Source organism: Pituophis catenifer, unplaced genomic scaffold, assembly GCF_029215685.1.
Source record: "Pituophis catenifer annectens isolate HBS135680 unplaced genomic scaffold, rPitCat1.0.hap2 SCAF_16, whole genome shotgun sequence".
NCBI classification, from domain to species: domain Eukaryota; kingdom Metazoa; phylum Chordata; class Lepidosauria; order Squamata; family Colubridae; genus Pituophis; species Pituophis catenifer.
The window spans coordinates 633618-649060 of NW_027256896.1; the positions used below are offsets into that span (position 1 = coordinate 633618).

The window sequence follows — 15443 nt, forward strand, 5'->3', positions numbered from 1 at the left end:
AGATTCCTCCTGAAGGTGGACACCACTGCTGGATGGCCGGATCCCCGGCGAAGAAGGGCAGAAGGTGTGGGGGCGACGCGGTCGCAAGTCGAGGACTTTCACGGGTTGGCGGCGCGGAAGCAGCGGAGGTCGTAGGTTGAGGATTCCCTGCACCCAGCGGCTCGGCGGTAATGGCGGCGGCGGCGGCAGATCCTCCCTCGTGGTCGCTGGTCCCTGGTCGCGTGGACTGGCCTGATGGATGTCGTGGCGTTGGTGAGTAGCCGGTTCTTCTCTTCTCCCTCGGGCCTCGCGTTGTTGGTGTAGCGGGTGGTGAGTTCGAGTTCTGCGGTTGATTCTTCCTGCGGGTGGGCGGTCTTTTGTGCCGGTTGTTGGTGTGTGCGGTGTTTTTAGTTGGCTGTGACTCGGTTGCCTGGTCTTTGTTGGTTGTCCTGGCCTTTTTGTGCTTTCCAGGATTTTTCTTTGATTTATTGAGTGCCGCAGGAGGCTCGAAAGCAGAGCCTAGGGCAGCAGTGATGGTCTCGATTGCCTTTTGCAATTCGAGATCGGTAGGCGTTTTTCTTTTTGTTATTGTGATCTCTTCGTGGTCGCTTTCAGAGTCGGGCTCTTCGTAGTCGCTTTCTGAGTCCCCCTCGTCTGTTTTGGGGTTTGGGCATTTTCGCGCCAAGGGATTCAAATCCTGGCTTCCCATTGGCTGGTGCTCGTCCCAAGATGGCCGCCGGGAAGGGGGCGTGGAAATGGATTCTGCTGGCTCAGGATCATCGGGTTGGGGTGGCTTACCCTTTTTTGCTGGCTTTTCTTTCTCGGTGGTCTTTGGGGCCTCAATCGCTGCTTCTTGTTGCTCGAAGAGGCTTTGAAGATCCGCGATGAGGTTTTCTTTGTCGCTGCTTCCCTCCATCAGTTTCAGGATGGAGAGTTTGAATTTATTCATTTTCTGTGCTGTTTCTTCTTCCGGGGCGGTGATTTCCTTGGATGGCCCCTCTTCATCTGATTGTGAGTCCAGGCTGGAGTCCTGCTCGCTTCCAGCTTCTGTCTCCTCCATGGCTGTGGCTTTGGTTGCAAGTTTCTCAGCCATCTTCTTGGTAAGAGCTCTGGTCTGTGCTCTGTTTGCTTCTTCAGGGTAGGTGTTGGGTTCAGTCATTGTCTGGAGTTATGGGCAACCGACCTCTGCTACCAATTTTGTTAAAAGCTGGATCTAGCCCAATAACTCAAAAGACAGACTCCAATTCTTTTCTGTAGCTTTATTATAGATCTGATGGTACTGGAGGTCACTGACTTTGTACCTTTCTCCTTCAGGTATACATCTGGAATAATCTGTGGACCATGTGGTCGGACCTTTTGTACCCAGGAGGAGGGGCTAAGAGGTAAGGAGTGGTTACAGGGATTATGGGATATGTGGTTAGTTAACCCTTGAAGGTCCGGGTGATCAGGGAGATATAGTAGTTAGGCATTTATTATGACAGTGGCGAATATCTGTAGCTCGGCTGTAAAATGAGGGTGGAGGTTGTGGGTAAAGCCCCACAAGTCTGGAGAATAAACCTCCACTCTCATTTCTGGGATTCAATTTTCTATCTGTATAGCTCTATCAGATCACTTGTCATGTACCCTATATGTAACTGGATCATTTGTGGGAACCTCAGAACAGGATTGACTCAATTATCATGAGGACATTGGGTTTAGCCCTGAACAGACCCATCATGCATTAAATGAATTGCCACTGCTGGGCCATCTATTTACCGCTTCCCATTTCTGAGACTGAGATGGGGTCCTCCTCTTCAAAGGAGACTCTCAAGATATTCTTGCCTATGATTTTTTGGTTTTTCACTCCCTTCCCAGAAAAGAGTAGAAGTTGACTAAAAGAACAAAAACCAATTCAAGCTGAGTTCAGGAATATAACCAGGTAGCTTTCTTGCAGCAGTACAGAAGTGGCCAGCTATGCCCTTCCTTCCTTGGATGTTTTTCCAACTTTTCCACACCCTTGGGGTTTCCCTGAGGCCCCCAATCTAAATACCAACTGAGTTTGACCCTTTTCAGCTTTTTCAAAATTAGCAAGGGACACCAAAGTGTTGCAATTTACTGGGTAGCTGCTTAAAACCCTTCCCTTAAATCTCTCCACAATGTTTTGGTCCCGAATAGTTATATCGTGAAAGATTTTTTCCCATTCTGATTTGAAAAAAGGGGAGGAGTAGAAAGTGACAACCTCTCAATGTCCTTCATGATGATTAGACGGGCTGGAGCTGCATTAGAGACTCGGTTGCCCTGAAGCATTGCTGCCAGCCCAGTTGAGATGCCGGGCTAGAAGAAAGAAGCTGGGATCCTTCTGACCCTCCCACGAGAAGATCAGGGTGAGACTCAGATGGCGCCAAGGATGCCTTGCCTGCCATCAAGTCCTGCCATGAAGGAAACCTTATGAAACGCAGCCCTGAAATGAAAAATTTCCTCTTGGGCATCTGTGCAGCAGGAAGTGTCCTCAGCATCCAGATGAAGCCCCTGGTATGAGGGCCCCTGCAGTAGAGGAGGGCAACACCTTCTGGCACCCTACCCTCCATACTGGCATCATTTGGAAGGAGGTTAAAAGTCCCCCTTCGTTTTTAAAGGGGTGAAAGGGGAGGGGGAATGGGAGGAGAAAACCTCCATGGAGCAGTGTTTTTCTCCTATCCTTAAGGCTCCCAGCCCTACATTTGGAAGTGTGTATAGGAGGGATCTACCCTCTTCTCACCTACCATCCCCAACTTTAAAACGTCAAGCTAAATCAGCTAAAATTGCTTTGGCGGTTAATGGTGGAAAGGAGAGCAGAAAGTTTCCAAAGGTCGCACAGATGTGATCATTTGGCCATGCAATTTAGAAACATAAACAATGGTTGCTGGTTTTTCAACTCTGCCCCACAGGAAAAAGTCTGAAGCCAGATAGGTGAATGTAACAGAGGCGAAGAGGTGTCTTCCCATCCAGCTTTGTTCGCACAGCAGCTGGCAAATGCCTTTTCCCTTGAGAACACCATATGACCATGGAATAAGTCAGAGATAATGGATTCGAAATACAAGATTATCAGGCTGTTTGACATCAATTGCACCTTTTCCAAACAATTATCAGGGGGGATTGGAGGGTTTTAATGGCAAAGTGACGTCAGAGGAAGGTTGGTGGATTTTTCAGAGATCCAGCTGATGAGTGAATGAAGGACTACAGGAGTAACTCTAATGGGAGGGGATTTGGACAGCTGCCATCCAGGCAACAAAAGAAAATGGGCTGCATCCAGCTGGAAGCCACTAAAATATTTCCCTCCCCAACCCTTAATCTGGCCATTTTTACATGGAAAATACAGTTGTAATGGAAACAACAGCTTTGAAATGGCAGCCAGGGTCTCAGCCGGTCTGGGTCGGCCCTTGCCAGGAACAAAGAGAGCGGGGCAAAATGTGGCAAAACTCAGACCGGCCAGAGCCTCAGAACGCGACGAGCAGGAACCGAATCCCATGCAAAGTCAGCGCTGGGAGCATCCTCCTTCCACTACCCTTTAGTGTCTCTGGGCCCCACCCTCCGACCATGCAACTGGCCACATCCACTGGGAACCATCATCCGGCATCCAGTGGCATCAGGGCTGCACCTGCTCAGCTGCCACGGTCAATGCCAATGCCCATCTGGTGGCAACGGTCCTCCATCACCCAGGCTGCCCACCGCCCCCTTCTGGGCCTGCTCGCGGAGAGGTGATTCAGGCACAAATCCCCATCCTCAGCTTTCTAAAAAAAAACCTCCCACCATATTGTGGGTCCCCACTTGTCCAGCCACACTAAGCCCAATATTATGGACTCGATCATTGTTGCTATTACAATGAACCTAATCATTTCCCAACGCTCTCCTATCTCCAACCACACCGGCTCTGTGATGTAGGTAGCCGGGGGCCCCCCCAACAACCTCATCCACCCTTCCAAGTTGGACAGAGGGTCTACCTATCAACCAAATACTTGAATTTAGGCCTTCCCAGTAAGAAACTGGGACCCAAATATATAGGCCCATTTACCATTGAACAGATTATAAATCCAGTAACTGTCAGGCTACGGCTACCCCAATTGTTAGGGAAAACCCATCCTGTTTTTCATTGTAGCCTGCTGAGACCTGTAAAATCAGCCCAGATCAGAGGGGTCCCAGATATACCACCGCCTCCTATGAACAGTGGCCTACAATATGAGGTAGAAGAAATATTAGACATCAGCTTGCATAGGGGAGTCCTACAATACCTCATTTTGTGGAAAGGGTATCCCTGGTCCAAGGCTTCATGGGATCGGGAGGGTGATGTAACCGTCCCACACCTCATTGTCAAGTGCCACCGTCGGTACCCAGACAAGCCGGGGCCTCTATCGTCTTAAAGTGCTCATTATTGTTCCTATGCTTTAGACACCGTCTCTATGGTAGAGGGGGCAGCACGTCAGCCCCAGCCCTACAACAGTACTTGGGGCCGCTGTTCATGTGGGGATCGCAATTCCACTTTCGCCGACGACCCTTCGTGTGCGCCTGCTCTCCTGGGTCGTCAGCCCGGAGGCATGCCTCTCACTTCGACTTCCCAGCCTCACGACGTCAGGGTCATGCACTGAAGCAGTTTGTCACTATCTATCACTTTAAGGAAAGACGGAGTAGCGCGGAACAATTGAAGCGGCTTGTGATGGATTGGGGAGGGAGAGGGAGGATATGGGTTAATTGGATAATTGAGTGATTGCACTTGGGGTGGAACTGTATGCTGCTTAAAACAATGTCGGCTGTCGGCCCCTAGGGGGAGAGCCTTCTCTGTGGGGGCACCTACGATTTGGAACGAGCTCCCCCCGGAGATACGTAGGATCCCGGATCTGCGCACCTTCCGCCGCGCGCTTAAGACTTTTCTATTTTATCAAGCTGGCCTGGCCTAAATCTTCCCCTTTTTAAATGTGGAAATTTTAAATTTTTAAATTTTAAATTCGTCTTATTTATAGGGGCATGGGTAAGGCGTTTTAAATTGGGGAGCCATTTTGGATTTAATTCTGTTTTAAACGTATTTTTAATGTTTATATTGTATGTTTTTTAATTTTGGCTGTTCACCGCCCCGAGTCCTTCGGGAGAGGGGGCGGTATAAAAATCTAATTAATAATAATAATAATAATAATAATAATAATAATAATAATAATAATAATAATAATAATAATAAAAAAAAAAAAGGTGATGGGGTGTCAGTTTTGGAAGACAATTTTCTTTTTGCTTCTAAACTGCCACATATTTTAGCTGGGGAAGTTGGGAGGGGGTTGTTGTTGCAGCCGTAGTCATAAGAACATTCCGTACTCAAGGACTTTTGCCTGACTTTTGCCTGCGTCTGATGGAGACTGCCTGAAGATTGTATCCGATGGAGTGTGAAGAGTTGATTGGACAATGTGATGAACTTGTGGGTGTGGGGCAGGGCTGTGAACTCTTAGCTGGGTGGGGGAAACCTGGAAGCTTTTAGATTCGGGTTTTCCCAGATGTGCCAACATGACATCTCTAATAAATTGGAACTTTGAGGAACCTCAGGCCTAGGAGCTTTATTTTGTTGGGGACACCCCAACAAAAACCCTGACATGGTTTTTGGACCATGGGGTTGCTTACCGGGATTGCACAGAGTGTCAGCTCCAACAAAGATTCCTTTCTGTAACACTTTAAGGTGCTCAGTTAGTACCGATATCAGGATAAACAAACTTGGTTACTGCTTTTGTGTGCTGAGGTTTATTTTTCCAGTCTTTACGGAACCTGACACTGGGTACACCCAGAATCGATCAAGGCACTATACCTTCTCCCCTGAGCTGCCCAGGAGGGTTCTTATGGTGACAGAGGTGATGAAGAGCCAGATGGGAGTTGCTTACCGTTGGGTCCTCTAGACCAGCGGTCTGCAGCCTTAAACACTCAAAGAGCCACTTGTGCCAGTTTCCCACAAAAAGCAAAACACCAGGAGCCACAAAACCTGGGTTGGCGTGGCCAACTCAACATCACTCACTCCCACCCCGTCACATGAACACCCCAGCCACGCCTACCCACGTTCTGTGGCTCCAGGTATTTTCAGCTCTCTCTCCCACCCTTTCTCCCTCTCCCTTTCTCATCTCTTTCTCCCTCCCTCTATCTCCCTCTCTCATCTTTCTCCCTTTCTTTCTCCCTCCCTCCCTCTTTCTTTCTCCCTCTCTTATCTTTCTCCCTCCGTCCCTCTTTCTCATCTTTCTCCCCATCTTTCTTTTTCCCTCTATCCCTTTCTCATTTTTCTCCTTCATTTCTCTCATCTCTCTCCCTTTCCCTCTTTCCCATCTTTCTTTCTCCCTTTCTCTTTCTGCCTCTTTCTCATTTCTCTCTCTCATCTTTCTCCCTTTCCCTCTTTCTCATCTTTCTCCCCATCTCTTTCTTTTTCCCTCTACCTTTCTCATTTTTCTCCTTCATCTCTCTCTCTTTCTCCCTTTCCCTCTCTCATCTTTCTCCATCTCTTTCTCTTTCTCCCTTTCTCATTTTTCTCCCTCATCTCTCTCATCTCTCTCCCTTTCCCATCTTTCTCCCCTATCTCTCCTTCTCTCCCATATAAATGAAGCTCTTTCGTCCCCCTGCTGTGGCTCCCTGTCGGCTGGCTGCCCTCCCCTCCTCCTCATTCCTCACCTGCCCTGAGAAGAGAAGGGCAGTGGAGGCGGATGGAGGCAGCAAGAGGAATATGGGGAGACGCGTGACTTCCTCCTCCCCGAGACACTGGCTGGGGTGCGTCTCCCCATATCCCTCTCGCCGCCTCTGTTGCTGCTTGCTGCTCTTCCACTTAAACTCAGCATGCTGCACAATGGGGGAGACGGCGTCCCCTCCTCCTCCTGGAGCCCATTACAACACGCAGCATTGGCTGCAGTCGGGCGGCCCAGTCAGTGTCTCGGCGCGGAGCAAAGTCACGCGCCTCCCCCAGCGGCTGAAACATGCACAGCACCAAGGGCCGGAAAAAGAGGCAAGTAGAGGGGTGCTCCTTCCCGCTCTGGAATACGGAAGAAGTCTCCATCTGCCGCAGTTGCCCTTCTCTTCTCAGGGCAGGGAGGGGCCACCCAGTGGTGGGATCATCTGATAGGGAGCCGCAGGAGAGGGCCTAAAGAGCCGCAGGTTGCCGACCCCCACTCTAGACCATCATCCTCACTGTCATAGGATGCCAGCTGGACCCTCCCAGTTGCCGTAGCTCCCCCTTCCCCTGGAGCCTCCTGGTGATTGCTTGCTGGTTCTGCCTGGGTTGCTCCCTGGGACCATTCAGGGATCTGTTGTGGGTGTCCTGTGGTCCTCCCAGGGCTGCCACCTTGTGGTTGTGGTTTCGGTTTCGGCGACTGTGGGCCCAGTGCCATGCACTCTGCAGCCCAGTATCCCGGTCGGTTGCACTGGAAACAGCGTAGCACTGGTCAAATCAGCCAGTCCGTGGAACCCGGGATGTTGGAACTGGGCCTCGCTCCACCTGAAGGCCTCTCCATGGGTTTCCGGGCCCAGGGCTCACTCCCCCCTTGGACGGAAGTCCTGTAACCCAGTCTCCAATTCGATGACTGTCCTGGAACCAATCTTGCAGTCGGTGTGGAAGACCCCAATAAACACAGGCTTGACAGATGTCATGGTCCAACCCCTCCCTGAACTGGTGGACCAGCAACCCGGCAAAACTCATGGACATACTCCTTTGCCAGCAGACCTTGTTTCAGCGACAGGAGGTCCCCCTCCGTCTGTTGTGCCTGGGACCCATCCTCAAACAGGGCCCTCAGTGTCTCCAGGAAGAGGCCCACATTCGCCAACTCCCTGGCATGCTCACTGTAAATTCGCCACCCACTCAGCAGCCTTAACTTCCAACACTGCCATCACCGCCACGACCATTGCCCACTGTGTGGGGTAGAACCAGGCCTAGAGATCCAAGTGGCTAATGGCCTGGCTGAGGAATAAGGCCACACAGTCAGGGTTTCTGTCAAACGAGGCCTGCATGGTGGGGGGCCCCATGCCACTTGCTGGAGCCAGTAGCCAGGTGGCCAGACAGGCCTGGTCTGCTTGGCGTGGGTCCGCATGAAGGGCTGGTGGTTGGACTCCTGGTTAATGCCTCTGTCCATGGGGCCCTGAGTCCCCTGCTGTGGGTGCACCATGCGTGGACTGGTCCAGGTGCCACAATACGTCAGTCAGCGAGGACTCCTATTCCCAAGGACCTGGCCGTGCCGCCTCGTGGGAGCAGCTGGACACCTTGTCTAAGCGCAGTTTCGGCTGGCCAGGTGGAACCAGATCTCCGCTTGGGGCCCTGTCTTTTGCGCTTGCCATGTTCCGCTCCCATCTCCCATGGTTGCCAGGACGGAGTTACCTGAACCACTCCCGCATGTCCATAGTGCATCTACTGGGGCGGTTGAATAGCTCCACTACCCGTCCTCGTCCCCCGTTAAGCGTCTCTCCCGCCATTCGTTCAATGGAGCCCCAAAGTGAGGGGGAGTTGGCACACGTGGGCCGGAAGCCCCAGTCACAGCAGAACTATGCCACCACTCCCTCAATGGTCCAGCCCCTGGGCCTGCTTGTCCATCCACTGGTTGCACGCCTGCCTCACACTCCTTCGGCCTCACAGCTAGCCAATGCTAGGACAATGTCCTCCAGTACCTCTGGTTTTGGCTCCTCCTCCTCCACTGCAGATTCCACCTCTCCCACCTCCGGCTCTGTTCCTTCCGCCATTGCCTTGCCTGACAAGCACCCACCTAGGCAGCCCCAACAGAGGATTCAGGGAGGGAAAAAGAAAGGTCTCGGCCAGTCCACCCAACTGCACTGGAAACACGCCAACACCAGAATGGAATAAAGCAGTTGCAATCCTTTAATTAGGTTCAGCACAGCAAACACAGGCAGGAGAAAGGCACAAGCCGGAAACAAAGTTTAAAGTTAGCGCTACACGCAATCGCAGTGTAGCGCCTTTTATATACGCAGCAATAAATCAAGTGGCAATTAAACAGTTAACATCACCCCTCCTTCCTCTAGCAGGCCTGTAGGAGGAGCACAATAAATCAATTAGCAATCAGTCAACATCATCCCTCCTTCCCCTAGCTGGCCTGTAGGAGGAGCGCGCCTCTGTTACATCACAAGGCAGCGTCATCTGCAAACTCCATGCCCACCCTATCTCCGATGAAAGAGTTTGCTTCGTTTTGTGCGCGAGTGGTAAAGACTTCTCAAACAGCTGATGACACGCCCCCGGAGAGTCCAGCAGCTTGCCCCCTCCTCGTCGTCCTCCCCAGTGATGGCGAGACCCAACCGAGGCTCGACAAAAGGAGCAGTGCTGACTTTCTCTTAGCCGGTCTGGGTCGGCCCCGGCCAGGAACAAAGAGAGCCAAGGCACACTGCAAAACGCGGCAAAACTCAGCTTTATTCCCCACAAACAGGCCAGAGCCTCAGAACACAATGAGCAGGAACCGAGTCCCATGCAAAGTCAGCACTGGGACCGTCCACCTCCCAATGTCCTCTTGTGTCTCTGGGCCCCACCCTCCGACCATACAACCAGCCACACCCACCGGGAACCACAATCTGGCATTCGGTGGCATCGGGGCTGCACCTGCTGTCCAGGCCGCCACCCATCTGGCAGCAACAGTTCTCCTTGCCACCTGGAATGGCTCGCTGGGTGGTGCATGGCTGCTGTGGAAGGCTGATCAGCTGGGCAGTGCAGGTTCGGCAGGGAACACCTCAGTTGTTTGGCGCCATCAGGAACTGGGCCACTGGCAGCAAGCCACTACTTCACTCATTGCTGCTGTTGCTCCCGCTGCATCCCCCCCCCCCAGGTATGGCGAGTCCCGGACTGGGGCTCAACACAGGGTTCTCTTGACGCTGATCCTTCTTCAGTTGCAAAACTCAAAGCAAACTCTGCTATCCAGCTTCAATTTATTTCAAATTGAATTAATTGATGAGCCAAATCTAAGTGGCTTCAAACTAACATCATGGCTTCATTCTCACAATCAGGTGATGAATATCAATTAGGACATAGTTTCTCCACCTTGGCAACTTGAAGATGTGTGACCTTCAACTTCCAAAATTCCCCAGCCAGCATGGAGTTGAAGTCCACACATCTTCAAGCTGCCAAGGATAAGAAATACTGAATTAGAGCCTTGGTGGCACAGCGGACTAAAGTGCTGTTAAGTAGCACTTAGCTGCCAGCTGCCTGCAATTACTGCAAGTTCAAATCTCACCAGGCTCAAGGTTGACTCAGCCTTCCATCCTTCCGAAGTAGGTAAAATGAGGACCCGGATTGTGGGGGCAATAAGCTGACTTTGTATAAAAAAGAACACCGCTTCGAACCAATCAATCAATCAATCAATCAATCAAAAATAAATAAATAAATAAATAAATAAATAAATAAATAAATAAATAAATAAATAAATAAGGTTTTTCTGATTCTAACATTTCAAGCATCCAGGAGAGCTTGTGCCAGATATCTTTGTTACTAGCCAAAAAAATATTCTGAGTGCACCATGTACCCTCTCATTAAAAAAAATACCCCAAATTAGCTAACCACAATTTAACCTGGTTTGTTGGACAAGCACCAGTCCCCCATTGCCTTCTCATGCCCTGAACTGAGCATACCCAACTCTGACCCCTCAGCTGGAATGTAACAGTCTCTGATCAGCTCTCTTCCTTGCTCCTTCCTCATGTCCTGAATTCCAGTTATTAAGGTTGCAAAAGGGAACACGGCATTTTTCATCTCCTTCTGAAAGGAATGGCGCCCTATTGGGGTTAATTGTGGTTCCTTCCTTTGGGAGTGAACTCTCAGTCAGTCTTTTCAATCATCAAGAAGCCTTAATCCTAAAAGTACTTTTGACAAGACAGCAAAGTTGTCTCAGGCCAGAAAGTTTGTAGAAATCATTTCCTTCCCTCTTGCACAAATTCTACTCAGAGGTAAAGGCAGCAACGAAACAGACAGCATTTCAGTGGCAAAGGTTATGCTCCAATCAAAGTGTTTGAATTGTAAATTCAAAACCACCTTTTTCTGTGTGAGTAGTTATAAATTTCTGTTTGGCATCCCCCATCCTATAGCCACCTATTTCATTTCCTTACTGACTTGTTTCTGCTTGGCAGAGATGTGTGATCTGAAGAGAAGAAACTGGAGTTTTCACATCAATGGGAGCACCCCTTCTTGCATCCAAGGGCTGAAGCAGCTACAGGCTGTGAACCCAGTTTTTAACTTGCGTTCCTAACCTGTCATTTAGAGTTATTTTTGGTAAGTTGAGTATATACCCTTGTCATGGTCTGACCACTCGCTCCTTCAACTTGACTTTCTGACCGCCGCACCCCGTCGCGGGGAGGCGGAGCCAACCAGGTGGTTCCACACCAGGCGCCTGATGGATCCTGATAGGTTCCAGATGGAGCTTGGGCCATTTCCTGAGACTCTAGCTCATGACTCGGCTGATGACCTGGTGGCCGCCTGGGATAGCGCAGCTGCCGGGGCTTTGGACCGGGTTGTGCCTTTGCGGCCTCTGACCCGGCACCGAACTCACTTAGCTCCTTGGTTCTCCGAGGAGCTGAGAGATGAAGCGCCGGAAAAGACGCCTAGAAAGCAGTTGGAGGGCCAGTCGTTCCGAATCTGACTTGACACTGGTAAGGTCTCATATTAAGACCTACCTAGTGGCGATAAAAGCGGCAAAATCTAGCTATTTTCCCGCTCTTATCGCGTCATCAGATAAACACCCAGCCGCCCTGTTCAGGGTGACCCGTTCCCTTCTCCATCTGGGAGCGCGGGATGACCCCTCGCAGGGCCGAGCTGAGGATTTTGTACAGTATCTGTATGATAAAATAACTCAGATTCGGGAAGACTTGGCCGCTGACTGGGTTAGTCCAGACGAGATGACTGAGGCAGGCCTTGAGAGTGTTATCTGGGAGGAATTTAATCCTGTGGCTCCCGAGGACGTGGACAGGATCTTGGGACGGCTGAACGCGACCACATGTTTATTGGACCCGTGTCCCTCCTGGTTGGTGCTGGCTTCCCGGGAGGTTACACGAGGCTGGCTCCAGGGGATTATCAACGCTTCCTTGAGTGAGGGTGTCCTGCCGGCCGCCTTGAAAGAGGCGGTGGTGAGGCCTCTCCTCAAGAAGCCATCCCTGGATCCGGCTGTTTTGGCTAACTATCGTCCAGTCTCCAACCTTCGTTTTATTGCGAAGGTTGTTGAGAGTGTGGTGGCGCAACAGCTTCCCCAGTACCTGGATGAAGCTGTCTATTTGGATCCGCTCCAGTCCGGCTTCAGACCTGGGTACAACACGGAAACGGCATTGGTCGCGTTGGTGGATGATCATTGGAGGGCTCGGGATAGGGGTTATTCCTCTATCCTGGTCCTGTTAGATCTCTCAGCGGCTTTTGATACCATCGACCATGGTATCATGTTGCGCCGGCTTGAGGGACTGGGAGTGGGGGGGCACCGTTTTGCGGTGGTTCTCCTCCTAACTCTCCGACCGGTCGCAATCCGTGTTGACGGGGGCAGCGGTCGACCCCAAGGCACCTTGTTTGTGGGGTGCCACAAGGGTCGGTCCTCTCGCCCCTCCTGTTCAACATTTATGTGAAGCCGCTGGGTGAGATCATCCGTGGTTTTGGGGTGGAGTTCCATCAGTACGCTGATGATACTCAGCTGTACATCTCCACCCCAGTCCATCCCAATGACGCCTTGGAAGTGATGTCCCAGTGTCTGGAGGCCGTGCCGGTCTGGATGGGGAGAAACAGGCTTCGACTCAACCCTTCCAAGACCGAGTGGCTGTGGCTGCTGGCGTCCCGGTATAGCCAGCTGACACCATCGCTGGTTATTGGGGGCAAATCATTGGCCCCCACGGAAAGGGCCTGCAACTTGGGTGTCCTCCTGGACGCACGACTGTCTTTAGAAGGGCATATGACGGCCGTGGCCAGGGGGCTTTCTATCAGGTTTGCCTGATACGCCAGTTGCGCCCCTTTCTGGATTGGGACTCCCTACACACGGTCACTCAAGACTCGTCACTTCTCGTCTGGACTATTGTAATGCTCTCTACATGGGGCTCCCCTTGGGGTACACCCGGAGGCTCCAACTGGTACAGAATGCGGCCGCGCGGGGGATTATGGGAGCGACAGGGCACTCCCATGTGACTCCTCTCCTGCGTGAGCTGCATTGGCTTCCGGTGGACTTCCGGGTGCACTTCAAGGTGTTGGTGATCACCTTTAAAGCGCTCCATGGCTTAGGGCCGGGGTACTTATGGGACCGCCTTCTGCCACCAATAGCCTCCCACCGGCCAGTTCGCTCCCACAGAGAGGGCCTCCTCAGGGTGCCGTCGGCCAGACAATGTCGGCTGGCGACCCCCAGGAGGAGAGCCTTCTCTGTGGTGGCACAATGGAACAATCTACCCCCAGAGATACGAGTGATCTCCGACCTCCTGACTTTTCGTTGGGCCCTAAAAACTTTTTTTTTTCAGTTAGCCGGTCTGTCCTGATTTTAGGGTTGGTTTTAAAATTTGATATGGATTTTTAAATTGATAATTTTTAAATTTCGGGCCAAATTTATTTAATTATTTTAAATCTATTTTTAACTTTATGTATAAATGTTTTTTATCTTGGCTGTTCACCACCCTGAGTCCGAAAGGAGAAGGGCGGTATAGAAGTTTGAATAATAAATATAGAAGTTTGAATAATAAATTGTTTTCTTTTTGAGCGAAGACAGATGCCAACTATGAATTAAGCAGTTCTGCTTTCTCTATACTGCCTGTTCCTTCTTTGCCATCGCCTCCCATTACTGGACCAATGGTCTTTGATTTTTTTTCTTCTTTTTTATACATTGAAATAAACTTTTTAATTGTTTTTGACATTTGTTACAAGTCTTACTTCATTCAAAGCTTTAGTTTTCCTAACTTCAGCTTTGCAAGTTTGGTCTATTTGTCCCTCTTTCCAATTTTGTACTTATCCTTTTCTCTCTCTCTCTGTTGGTCTTTATGCAACCATGCTGGGGGGGGGTTTCCTTGGGTTTTTTTTAGTGATATTGAACTTGACTGTGCTTTTATAATTGCATTTTTCAGAGTTTCCCAAATCCATTCTTGTCTATCTCAGCTAAAGTTTCACAACTTTTTTGAATCCATCCAATGATGTGGAGATGTAAGTTGTGGGGGGACATCACTGTCATTGGCATCCTTCAGTCTCAAAATACTATGGTATCGTGCTCTGGAAAGAGGTCCTAAAACAGCATCTAGTGTGACTAAAAAGGCCAATTCGAAAGTGGCAATCCCTTCCACACTGAGGACAGATACATTCTGTCCCCTGCCTAGCCCCCAGATTTCACTGATTCTGGGACTGCCTCTTTGCCTCAGTCTGCTGAACAAGTGTCTCTTCGAATTGGAAAAGGCCAGGCTGTGTCTTTAGCCTCCAAGCTGAATGATTGGAGGTCAAGGTTTTCCAGTTGTTAATGTCCATTCCCAGGGCCTTTAGGCCCCTCTTGCAGATATCCTTATCTGCAAGAGGGAGCTGTGGTCTCCCTCAGGTGCTTTCCCTGCACTAATTCTCCATACAGGAGATCTTTCGGAATCCGACCATCAGCCATTCTCACAACATGCCCAAGCCAGCATAGACGTCGCTATTTCAGTAGTGTATAAATGCTAGAAATTCCAGCACGTTCCAAGACTGCGCTATTTGGAACTTTATCCTGCCAGGTGATGTCAAGAATATGTTGGAGACAACACATATGAAAGGTGTTCAACTTTCTCTCCTGCTGTATGTAAAGGGTCCAAGACTCACTGCAGCACAAGAGTGTGCTCAGGATGCAGGCTCTATAGACCTGGATCTTTGTATGTTCCGTCAGCTTCTTATTAAGCCATACTCTCTTTGTAAGTCTGGAAAATGTGGTGTCTGTTTTACCAATATGTTTATTCAGCTCAGTATCTAAAGAGAAAGTGTCAGAGATAGTTGAGCCAAGGTACACAGTCATGGACAACCTCCAGTTCTTGTGCTTGTGTTCTTGTGTAATACAGGGAGGTGAATCCACGTCCTGACCCATGACTTGTGTTTTTTTCAGGCTGATTGTTAGTCCAAAGTCTTGGCAGACCTTGCTAAAACTGTCCGTAAGTTCATGAAGATCTTCAGCAGAGTGAGCAGTGATGGCAGCATCGTCAGTAAAGAAATCCCGTAACCAGCCCTGCTGATGAGTGAAGCTGCAAGGACAGAATTCTTTCACTTTCTGCAGCAGGTGGAGTAATGGATCCTAATAAGGTGTTTCTGACTGCAAAGCCAACCCCATATTCCCTAGACTCGTTTGATGGTTTTCCCTGCCAGAAGAATGAGAATTTTCTCTCCTTAACAGATCCCGAATCTAACAGTCTTGTCTCTTGAAGGGCAATGATGTCCATCTGCAGTCTGCTCAACTCCATGTCAATGGCAGCTGTCTTACGTACGTCATCTATCTCTTGTAAATCGTCAGAAAGACCGGGAGTCATTGTCCAAATATTCCAGGGCTAAAGTTTTCTTATGTTTGTTG

General features: G+C 50.1%; 1 protein-coding gene across 1 annotated transcript in view; it reads right to left on the reverse strand.

The window, feature by feature from the left end:
• Positions 1–15443, reverse strand: part of GNG13 (G protein subunit gamma 13) — a 60065-nt gene that overhangs the window by 16962 nt on the left and 27660 nt on the right. The window lies entirely within an intron of this gene.